Below are 11859 nucleotides of genomic sequence, written 5' to 3' on the forward strand. Positions count from 1 at the left end.
TGGGAACAGAGGGATAGCAAGATGGGAGGAAGTATTCTTAGGGTCGTTGGGTGAGTGTCAAACAAATAATACTGCCATTTGGATCGCAAGACTGAGATCTTTTTAATGGCAAATCTGGCTTTCTCCCAAAGTATTCTTATTCTTAAGCTTTAGTTTGTTGATCTTAAGGTCAGTAGATTAAATCGATCAGCCACTTAGAGGGAGAAAGAAGAGGCTGTCTGCTCATGTAAATCTTTTTAGTTTCAAAAACATGAAGAACTAGTTCTACTCTCTCCTATAAGCTCATTATGAGTCAGAATTGATTTGATGGCGATGGGTCTTTTGCTTAGTTTGTTTTTGGTGGCCCCATTATATTAGAACCCCAAATGATTGCTGTGTTTGGAAAATGCTTGTATGCAATGACTTTCTACAGAATGCATATTCTAATACTTCAGGAGGTATACACCCCCAAAATGGATTTTCTTTTTCAAAGCCATGTATTTAAATGTTTTTACAAAACAACCTATCACCTTCAAAGTTTCCTCCATTACACTTAATACATTCGTCAAATCTGCGATTCCATTCTTGGAAACAGTTTTCAAACTCATCTGATTGGATGACTGACAGCACCTCCCTCGTTTTTCTTCACCTCTTCTACATCCTTAAACCACTGTCCTTTCATGTCCCTCTGCATTTGTGGAAACAAAAAAGAAGAAAAGTTGCAAGGAGCAAGGTCAGGTGAGTCAGGTGCACGGGGCAAGAGAAGCATGCTGTTTTTGGCCCCAAACTGGCACACTGAGATGGCTGCATGAGCATGTGCATTGTTGTGATGGCAAAACCAGTTCCCTGTCTGCCACAAAACAGGTCTTTTTTGTCTCACACTGTTATGCAGTCTTTTCAGAACCTCTTAATAGAAAGCTTGATTAACAGTCTGACTTGGTGGAACAAGATCTAAATGTACTATGAGTAAACATTTTCCACCATTTGGGAAGTTGACTGGTGTTCAGAACAAGGTTTGTCATCAATCGACATTTCACCTTTTTTGAAACAAGAAAACCAGTCCTACACTTTAGACTTTCATATAGCGCTGTCCTTATAAGGTATATTCAACATCATAACAGTTTCTGCAGCATTCCCCCCTCCCCCTAGCAGCACACAGAGTTTCATATCCATATGCTGTTCTTTTAAATTGGCCATCACAAAAAACGAGGTTTGAGTGAAACTGCTTTTAAGAAAAAATTCACTGTGACCAAAATGTGTACTAGGAAAGCTTTCCACCCAGCACAATTCTGGTTTTGTTTGTTTGTTTTTTGGGGGTACCCTTCCTATTTCTCTGAAAGGATGTCTTGTTGAGGGGATTGCTTTTCTGATGATTTCACTATGTATTGCCAAATGGATAACTGCTCTCCATTTAGATTAAATTCATGTGTTGTCATTACTGCCCTGTTGGAGTATTTGCCAGCCACAAGGCTCTCTAATTTTCAAATAATACAAACTAAATATATCATCAAATATCTACCTAAGGATTTCATATGACTGTGTAACTACCTTATTATTGGCCTAGAGTAGAGTTAGTTAAAGAATATATCAGTACTTCCCAAAGTTTCTGGTAAAATCATTCAATCAATAATATAGTGGACACATTTCTTACTTATGAATATATTCTTTTGATGTTGGCAGGTTTTTTGGTGGTGAGGTAGATTTCTAGCAGATCATCTGACAAACAGGCTATCATTGGAAGACCTACCATTGTGCCTGAGGATTGGTACTGGGTGCTAAGCAGAAAATGATCTTGACACTACATTGACTTCCTACCTGTTGATTAGCAGAGAAAGAAAGGGGGGTTTGATGTGTGTGTGTGTGTGTGTGTGTGTGTGTGTGTGTGCGTATGTTTTGAAGGTAAATAGGAGAGTTACCATTTTTATTTTTCAAATTATTGTGTTTGTTCAAAATGATAAAGATTAGTTCTACCTTTAATTTTCATAAATGGAAAATTATGAAAGCTTGTTTTGGAAACTTGGACAAAACATTATTTAGCTTAGTCTGCTACCACTGTGTTTGATCCTTGTAGACTTTGGCAGACGGTAACAAGTGTGGCAGAGGCAGTGTCGCTGACATGAATAAATGAACTTGAGAACATTTGGGTCCTATTATTTCCATTAAAGAACTTTCCAAGTACAGAATTGCGCCACTCTCACCATAGCTGATAACTCACTCAGAAGTCACATAAACTGATTGAAATATGCAAGAGCCTCAAGCACTGCTTTCCAACTGTGCGTACTCTGATTATACTGAATGCATGCAGTGTGTGGCCAAAGAATGTGTCAGTTTATGGAGAACCGGGGGAATTTCTAAGGCTTAACCTCAGTGTTCTCAAAGTGAACATTTGGAGAGCCAAAATACACAATGGAAAATACACACAATCTAGCTGTTTCCAATTTGGAGTGGGCTCCTGTCTCTCCTACTTCAGCAGGTGGCTATTCATCATTATGAATAAAAGTGTTTATTAATAAGAATATACTTTGGCATTTTAAAATTGGGAATCAAAGACTAACTTTCTCACTCTTCCATCAACAAATTAGAGCTGTGCCTTTTTACGATTTTGTCCTCTGACTGTTAATAAAAGCAGATGTGACTTTACCTACCTTTACAGTCAGTTCTAGCTTACATAATGGGTCCCCCAAACCAAACTCACAGTCAATTCCAACTCACAGCACCTTTGTAGGACAGACCAGGTCTCTTTCATTTGTGAGGCTGAAAGTTTTTATGCAAGCACACTGCTGCTCCTTTCTCTCATGGCTCCTGGTGAAGTTGAACCACTGACCTTTTGATTAGCAACCCAACACTTAATCTACTAAACTAACAAAGGTCCCTGTAATGGGATCCATACCAAACCCAATTCTGCTATTATGTTAGTTGCAATTACCAGTGCAATAATGCACAATCCATTATTCCCAGGAAGCTCTTTCCAACTAAGGATGTAAATTTTTATAGGAGCAGACAGCTTTGTCGTTTTCCCTTGGCTTGGCTAATGGTTTTGCATCTGTCTTTGAGATTCACAGTTCAAGGCTCACCAGACAGCATCAGCAGGATGCCTTGTAATGGGTATTAAAGAATACCTCTCTGCCATTTCGTTTGCATATGATTCAATTTACTTGACTAGGAGAGACAAAGGAAGGAAGTGGTAATATGACTTTCATTCAGGGAGCTTGTTATTTGGAGCTATTAATGCAATAGGGTTAGGACCAAGTGTTTATAAGCATAAACATTGTTTACATTAATCAAACATTTACTTTATGGTGTCTGCATTTGAATGTTTACACAACTTTTTTACATTGGTCTATGAACACAAGGCTATAAAATACATTAAAAATAACATTGTGGGAATCTGCTTATGATAGTTATTTAACATGTATCAAAATGGAGTCTTTTTATAGTCTTTGTTTAAAAATTAGCAAGTAATCATTAAAATGAAAACCTTATAAATGGATAATGGAAAATTATGGAATCCCTCAACAGTGTTGTCATTTACAATACTACAGTGGACGATAACAGTCACATTTAGTGTTCGCCTATGAGGTACCAAGTATTAGGTTAAGTTTAATCATGTAGTATATTTATATTTATATCTAAATATCAATTATCCACCTGGGGTCTCAAGAGAAGTCAGGCAGCTCGTCCAAGGTTGCCCAGCCTGTAAATGTTATTATTTCGTTCTGTTTGAATTCAGAGTGTGAGTTTTAAACCTGACTGCATTGTTTTCAGTGAGTTAGGGTTTTGTACAATTTACTCTTGGCATCACTTGAAAATCCTTGGGGAATTAAAAAAACAAAAACAAGACAAAGAAATAAACAAAAAAACCCAGCCCCCAACCGATTCTTCACAGAAACATGCAGCTCTTCTGTAGTCTAATGGCCCTTTAAGAATGTCATGGGACTGAAGCAGAAACTGTGGGTGTATTTTCTTAGAAGCAAAAATCAGGAAAGAATGTCCTTTTTGCATCATCGCTGGTCGCGGCATATTCCCCGAGCAGAATAGTTTCCAGATATGCATGAACAAAACCCAGGATTCTGTACTTAGAGCAACATTAAAAAAATGTTGATGAAAATCTAGTTATTATGTACCTAAAGTAAAGGGCAGAACATTTACTGCCCGCAAACACAGTGACTGCTTTCTTCCTTTGGCAGCTACAGATCTCTCGCATGCAATTTTATTTGTAGACAGCACTGTGTCTCTTGCAGGAGTTCATCATAAGGCCGTCTTTTTGACTGTCCAGATCGACACACTAAATTCATTCTTGCTCTATTAACATGCTAGACAAATGGCATAGCCGTTTTGGTTCTGAGCTCTCATTTGCTGAGTTAGGAAGACATAAAGTGAATATTGACCCAAGAGTAATAGTCAAAAAACAACCACAACAGCAAAAGAGATTGTACAATACATATAGGATGGGATTCCAATCATTTCTGCAAAAAGTAGACCACTTGAAGGATTATGGGTAAACTCATGCCCCTGCCTTTTGTTTTAAGGCCACTAAACTTGATCTATGACTGATTGTTTTCTATAGCTCATGTGTAATGAGTACTTGCAGTTAGATGACTGGATATTATTTATTCAAAGATTGTACAAGAAAAATAGATTGCTTTCCACAATGACTGGGGAGGCCAAGGACATTGAAGATCTGGGCAGTCCATTAATCATGACACGTACAAAGTAAAAAAAGTAAACGTAGAACAAATTAGTCTCATGGATGTAGTTATAAAACCTGGGTACTAAGCTGAGTTACTGATTATAGGTATCGCCGTCTCTGCGAGAGGCTAGATGATTGCATCGGACCGCCGGTCGCTGTGGCTGCAGCAGGCAAAGCGTTTAGAGAGCTGCTCTGCCTGTGACGTCTTGCTGTTTTGGGTTGTGGGGTGTGTGTGTGTGTGTGTGTGTGTGCATGCATGCTCACATGCTTTCACCTCTACATCTGGGGCATCCCATGTGGAGACTGACTATTGTGAACTGCCTATTGAGAACTGCCCACGTTGCCCTGGTGCAAACAGAACATTTGCCTTGTTAGCCACAATTGTTTGTTAAAATATTGTGTCCATCAAAACTCTTGTGGAGGAGAGACGATGAGTGTGAATTAGTCTGTGAACCTTTCGTTGTTTGTGCTGCTTGTTAGATCCCAAATGACTAAAAGACGCTAGTGCGTCTGATCGTGCTTCTTTCGGAAGTGAAGTCCATTGTTTTGTTTTGTAGTTCAGGGTAAGAGGAGAATGAGTGGAATGACAAATGAACATGAACTCTATCCTTATCCAAACCTAACAGTTACTAGAGCAGAAAACCGGGACTAATAGGGGGAAAATTAGGACCTAACCACCTAGCCACCAAACAGTGATGGAGGGTGAACAGTGATCACAGGTGCCTGCCTTGTCTGTTCTCCCCGGTTTGCTTTCTTTTCGATCTTGTTTAACTTTTTATCTCTGCCAGTCTTCTTCATCTATATAAACTTTTAAAGAGAATACAAGTTAAGAGAACGATCTTACATTTAACTGCCACCAATGTGATCCTACCGTCTGTGTGTTTACGCTGACTTATCTTCTGAACTTCAGTGCTGTGCTTACCATCTCCGGAAATTCTATATTGAACATCTCTAAAAATACTCCCTTGCAATCGCAACCTCAATGGATTCACTTTGTTTTCTCCTCGCTTTTCCTTATCATGTTAATGGCCTCCAGATTTTACGTTAGGAAGCCGTACTAGCATCTTTTTAATCCCTGTGGCTATTGCCTCATCTGAGGACTGCCCATTCTACAGCCGTCTTTTCTTACTTTAAAAAAAAAATCATTTTGGGGGGGCTCTTACATTTATTATAACAATGTATACATCAATTGTATCAAGCACATTTGTACATGTTGCCATGATCATTTTCAAAACATTTTCTTTCGACTTGAGCCCATGGTATCAGTTCTTCTTTTTTCCCTCCCCCTCCCCACCCTCCCACCCTCCTGAACCTTGATGAATTATGAATTGCTATTTTATCTTCATATCTTACACCATCTGCTGTCTCCCTTCACCCACATTTCTGTTGTTCGTCCTCCGAGTGGGGGTACGGGTTATATGTCGAGCATTGCGATTGGTTCCCCCTTTCTCCTCCTTCTCTCTCCACCTTCCCCCTGCTGTCATGGTATCACTATTCTCATTACTGTTCTTGAGGGGTTTATCTGTTCTGGATTCTGTGAGTTGAGAGCTCTTATCTGTACCAATATACATACTCTGGTCTAGCCGGATTTGTAAGGTAGAACTGGGGACATGATAGTGGAGGGAGGAAGCATTAAAGAACTAGATGAATGTTGTGTGTTTCCTTGGTGCTATGCTGCACCCTGGCTGACTCATCCCTTCCTTGTGACCCTTGTATGAGGGGATGTCCAATTGTTTACAGATGGGTTTGGGGTCTCCACTCTGACACCCCCCTCCCCCCATTCACATCGATATGATTGTTTGTTTTGGGTCTTCTGATGGCTGATACCAAAATTTTGTCACTTTTGATTGTGAATTGGGTGAAATTTTACAGAGATTAGTTTTTTATTCGACAGTTCATAATAATTTTGTTTACTGTCACTGACTGCAATCTCTGCCATGTAAATCACTTATCCCACTCTCTCCCCATTTCCTTTTCTCCTTTGCTAATCCCTCTGAACCTCTGTCCTTGGGTACATGCTGCATTTTGATCTCAAATGGCTGATTTTTATAAGGTGTCCATATCTTCCTAATGTTATTGTTGCTTTATAGATCTGTCTGCTGTTTGACTAGAAATTGAGTCTTGGGAGTGAGTTCAGGATGAACCAAAGGATGGCGTAGGGCCAGAGTCTTGGGAGTTCCAGCAGTCTCTGACCAACCAGCAAGGTTTTTTGTTTTTTTTTAAAGAATTTTTGAGTTTTGTTCCACCTTTTTACCTACTGTTTCCAGGACCTTCTAGTTTGCTCGTTTTTAATGCCGTTGTTAGTGGTGACTGGGTGCCATGGAGTTCTCTGCTCCGATGTGCTCAGGGTTCCTTAGTCTATTGGACTAATTATTTCCAGGCTTCTTTCCGCTTTCTTTACTTTTCTTTCCTCTGGACAGGGAAAGATCAGTAGTTGTACCTTTGATGACTATTGATGAATTTGTAAGACCCTAGTAGCTACTCCTCGATGTAAGATGTAGTACGTTGTGTTTGTGGACTATTTTAGCCGGGTTGATCGTAGTTACCCCCAAGACCACGTTCCTGACCCCACAGGCTCAGTGACTCATTGCAGCAAGGCATATGCTTATGACTGAAAAAGTTTTACCTCATGACATGGATGGACCTGCCTTATGCTGAGTTAAATAAATCAACACAAAAGGACAACTATTGTGTGACCACTGTTCTAAAACTGTCACGGAAATGTTTTCATACAAGAGAACCATTGTGTTAGACAGGTTTCTCTAGAGAAACAAAACCAGAATGCTAATAATTTATATATATATTTATACAGATAGATATATAACATAAGAAATAACAGTTAAATTATAAAGCAGTACAAATGGCTCAGTGCAACTCACTCCCATGAGACAGTTGTGAGACACTGGCAGTCCTTCAAGTCTTGAGGGCCGCCAGGTAGTCCTCTGTAGAGCAATTCAGGCTCTCCGGGCACAGGCAGCAAACAGCAAGGCAGGTCACCAACAGTCAGCCAGATGACAGGGTCTGACAGTCCCCAGCTCAAGAGATGTAAATTCCAATGGTGTGGCAAAGCAGGTCTTGAAGGAACCTCAAATTACAGTGACACAGTCCATCGCTTAGGGGTCCCACAGGTAGTGTAGCTTGCAAATTGAGGCACAGAACAAGCAAGGCAGCCGCACACTGGTCTGATGATCAAAGAGCAAGAGACAAGAAAGGCAAGGCTCGCCTAGCCATTTATCTCTGCACCCTTCAATTAATCCCACACGTGTTTATTGGCCAGGTTGAAACAACAAACTAACTACCTCAACCATCTTGGACACTCGGGGCCTGGGGAAATTAATGGCTAGAAAACAGACGTGTTAACTTGGATGAGGGGGGAGATGATGTTTAATGAGAGGGAGCTCAGCAAAAATTATGGGGAGACATCAGGAGGAGCACAAAAGTCAGAGGTAACAGAGGTAAATAATGTTATATACAGTATCTCGCAATAATGCTGATTTACAAGTAGATTCATGGATAGACACAGGCGAGCAGGTGTGAGAGGGAGTGGATGGATGCCCATCATATCCATAGGTTTGATAGAGAACAGTGGTACATGGGTATTCGCCATTCACCTTTGCTGCAAACCTATCACTTTCTTTTTTTGCTATTGTCTTTTCTAACAACTCTGATCACAACACCTGGAGATCATTAAAATTACATGTGAACTGTATTTCCTGGCTTACCTTTTACACTGGTAACTCATGTTCCACATTATTCTCAGAATTGTCTATTCCAAACAATAATTTCATCACTCAAAATTCTCCACCTAAAAACTTCTGCCATATCTTCCATAATTATGTTACAGTTCCTTTGCTTATTAATACATGGCCATTCAGGATCATTCCCTGATTGGCTTTATCTCCGCCATTATCCACGTCTACAGGAATGCTGTGCTTCCAATCACACTGATCATCTTAATGTTCTACTATTCTACTTATTATGGACTTATACGCCCACCCCCCTTCAACTTAGGCTGTTAATTCCTTAAGATTAGTACTGAAATGTATTTTAATCCTCTCCTCACCAATTAGTCTGGTGCCTATACATGGCGGACTAAACAAACATTCACCAAGTGTGACCACTAGTGGTGTAGCCAGCAGGTGTTGCTTTTGGGTAGTTAGTGTGCGTGAGCTGATCCAGGGCTGATCTGAGTTGCCATTTTTGGTCCTCCAGCTATTGTGGTAGGGTCTGGTTGTAGAGGCTAAAATTTTATAAAGGTGAAGAACTGTTTGTAAGAGACTTAGAAATAATTGGGACTCCACGTGAGCCAAGCTCTTTCGAGATTTGAAGATCGTTCCTCATCAGCAACATAATACCAATACCATCACTCTATGTGTCTGTATTGTGTAAATGACTGAGCACAGGTATAGGGTCTAATTTTTATCATTGTTCCAGTTCAGTATCTCATTGTTGCTATTGCTGCTCTTAATTTTGTTTTGGAAAAAATACCAAATTTATAGAAAACTTATTGTAAAACCAAAAATAATACAAGGAAATATTATTCTCGCTTCTACTCAGATACACCTCACTGTGATGTTACATTCTCCTTACCATTTGTGGCTCTGTCCCCCTTTCTCATGCATCTTCTCCTTTGACCATTTGAGGTTGTTAATACGGCAACCCTTCATACTGATCTTGTTCAGTGTGCATTTCCTAGCAATAGGATCGTCTTTTATAGAACCAGTGTGCTGTTTTCAATGCCATCATTTCCCCCCTCACGTTGTACCACTTGTTTTCCACTTGACTGTTTTAGGCAGTATCTTATTTTACAGCACCTCCTTGTTGTCTCCTAGGTCAGATCCAGTCTAAAGTCAGGCACGCTTTACTTGTGCCTTTCACCTTCTTTAATACATGTCGGCATTTTTACAGCCATCCAAAATTAGATTCTTTAAAGAATACAATATACCAAAACCCATGTTGAATAAAACATTTCCCATTTTGGGCCTTCACAGGTCAGTAGATTTTGCTCAGTCATAACACCACCCCCACCCCCACACGCCACTAAGCTAACAAATAGTTTGAAGGTGAAGTGAAAACAAGTCATTACCACATCGAGTATAACTAATAACCACACTAAGACGGTTATTGATTTTCTTTGACTTTATTGATATTTTTTGTGAATCTTCACACAGAAATGAAGCAGATACTTCATGTTTATGTTTAAAAGGGACAGACCGAAAACACTAAATTGTGGTTAATCAATAGACTTTAATTAATAGACTGGTACTGCAAGAAGAAATGAAATGCCTATGACTGGGTTATTATTGATAGTTAAACTAAGCAAAAACAGTGTACTGAAGATCAGGTAAAAATTTGCTTTGTCTTTCCCAATGAAGTTTACTTTCACCATTTAAAGTTTTAAATGTTTGATGACTGAATTCTTCTCCAGACCCATAATTTGAACAATTAATTGATAGCACATTTGAAAACATCTTTTTGCTGTGTACTATTTTGGTATACTATTTTGACTACAGGTACTTCTTAATTAATTCCTTGGAGAATAAAACACTGAAGATAGTAAAACACAATACATGAATATTTCATAGCCAACAGATATTTAGAGGAAGAAGAAAGTGAATTAGCATGGGAAAAAATAGGTTGCTGTGGCTATTTCTCTTCACAATTGGAGAGAATTGTGTGACAGGGTGTTTCTGTTTGCTGTTGTTTGTCGTCTGTTCTGCCATCTCAGCTAAACTCACGAATTGAGAAGCAGCCTGGGCTTATTTCCACAACATTCCGACCTTCCTGTGCCTTCATACTTGCTTACAATATGCTTCTCTTTCTTTCTAAGCATGGTCATCTGCCTTTTCACACCATAGGGTGCTCAGCACAGCAACCGAGCATGGTGCAGTCCAGTTGTCTAGGCAGCGAGGTATAAGGGAGATTGTTAAAGACTGTTTGCTTAAATTATAATTTGTTTTTCTTTCTTCATTGTTTATGATAACCCCCTAGAAACTTGAAAATAGCATTTCCTTCCCTGCTGTTTTTGTCATTTGTGTTTGAGAAACATTTTTCTTCTCTAATGAAAAACGCAATGTTGCCTTTAAGAAGAAAAATGCTCCCGAGCGATACCCTTTTATTGCCTTTTAGAATAAGGATGTGTTCTTTGTTCTTTTTAATGTTTCCTTCCTTGTAGCTTTGGATTGTGGTTATGAGAATGAAGGAAGCAGTGGCTAGGAGAGGCAGAATAAGGCAGGTGTTAGAGCATGCGCTCTGGAGCCGGACTGACTAGATTCAAATCCCAGAACAGCCGTTGAGCAAGTTGTGTGTGTGCAGGGGTCCACATCAGACATTCTCCAGCTACACAGAGGGAAAAGGGGAAGCCAGCTCCGTATCCGCTCGCGGGTGACTCCTGTGCCGCAGAGATCAGATGTGCCTCTATGCTCCATCCTGTTTACCCTGTTTGACACCAGCCGCCTCTCCCATTGCTCTCTACGCTGCTGGGTTCCAGCATCTGGTGGAATGGCCACACAGAATTTACAAACAACATTCATGATTATACAGTTTATCAGGGAGAGTCAGGATTAACAACAACAACAACAACAACAACAACAACACTTTTTGACTATCTGTCCGCAGCACTTCTACTCAACCAGGCTGGCAAGTCTCTCTCTGGTCCTTAGTCTCCCAGCCACACGGTCCTTTGGCTTCTGCCCTGCTTGGACAAAGATTTGAAAAGTGTCATTAGCAGCTCTGATAAATGCTCCAGCAACATCCAACTCTGCAAGGCAGCCTCTTGCCCAGAGGCATTCAACTTTACTCATTCTGTGGGGTGGGACGTTCACCTTTGCTGCTAGCAGTACTCTGCTGGCAGTACTCTGCTGGCAGCTCCTCTTTCTTGATCGTGCGTTGTAGGATTCGCTCTGCTTCTGATAATACTCATGTTATACCAGACACATAGTGAAACTGACCAATTCCCATCCTTAGGGCCCTCTACACCCTACTTGCACCCAGTCTTTTCATGGGAATTACAAAGACTATGGATAGAAGAGCCATGCTAAATAATTTCTCATCACCATATCTGTTTAATTAGCCTTAGGATCTCAGGCAAGTTACTCCGGCTCTTGTTTCTCTACATCTTCCCTTGTATAGTGGAGAACATATAACAATTCCTACCCTTAACATTAGTCTAGTAATTTTGAGTGATACGA

This window comes from Echinops telfairi, unplaced genomic scaffold (genome assembly GCF_000313985.2).
Source record: "Echinops telfairi isolate 266 unplaced genomic scaffold, ASM31398v2 ScPeMD7_18;HRSCAF=68, whole genome shotgun sequence".
Lineage (NCBI taxonomy): Eukaryota > Metazoa > Chordata > Mammalia > Afrosoricida > Tenrecidae > Echinops > Echinops telfairi.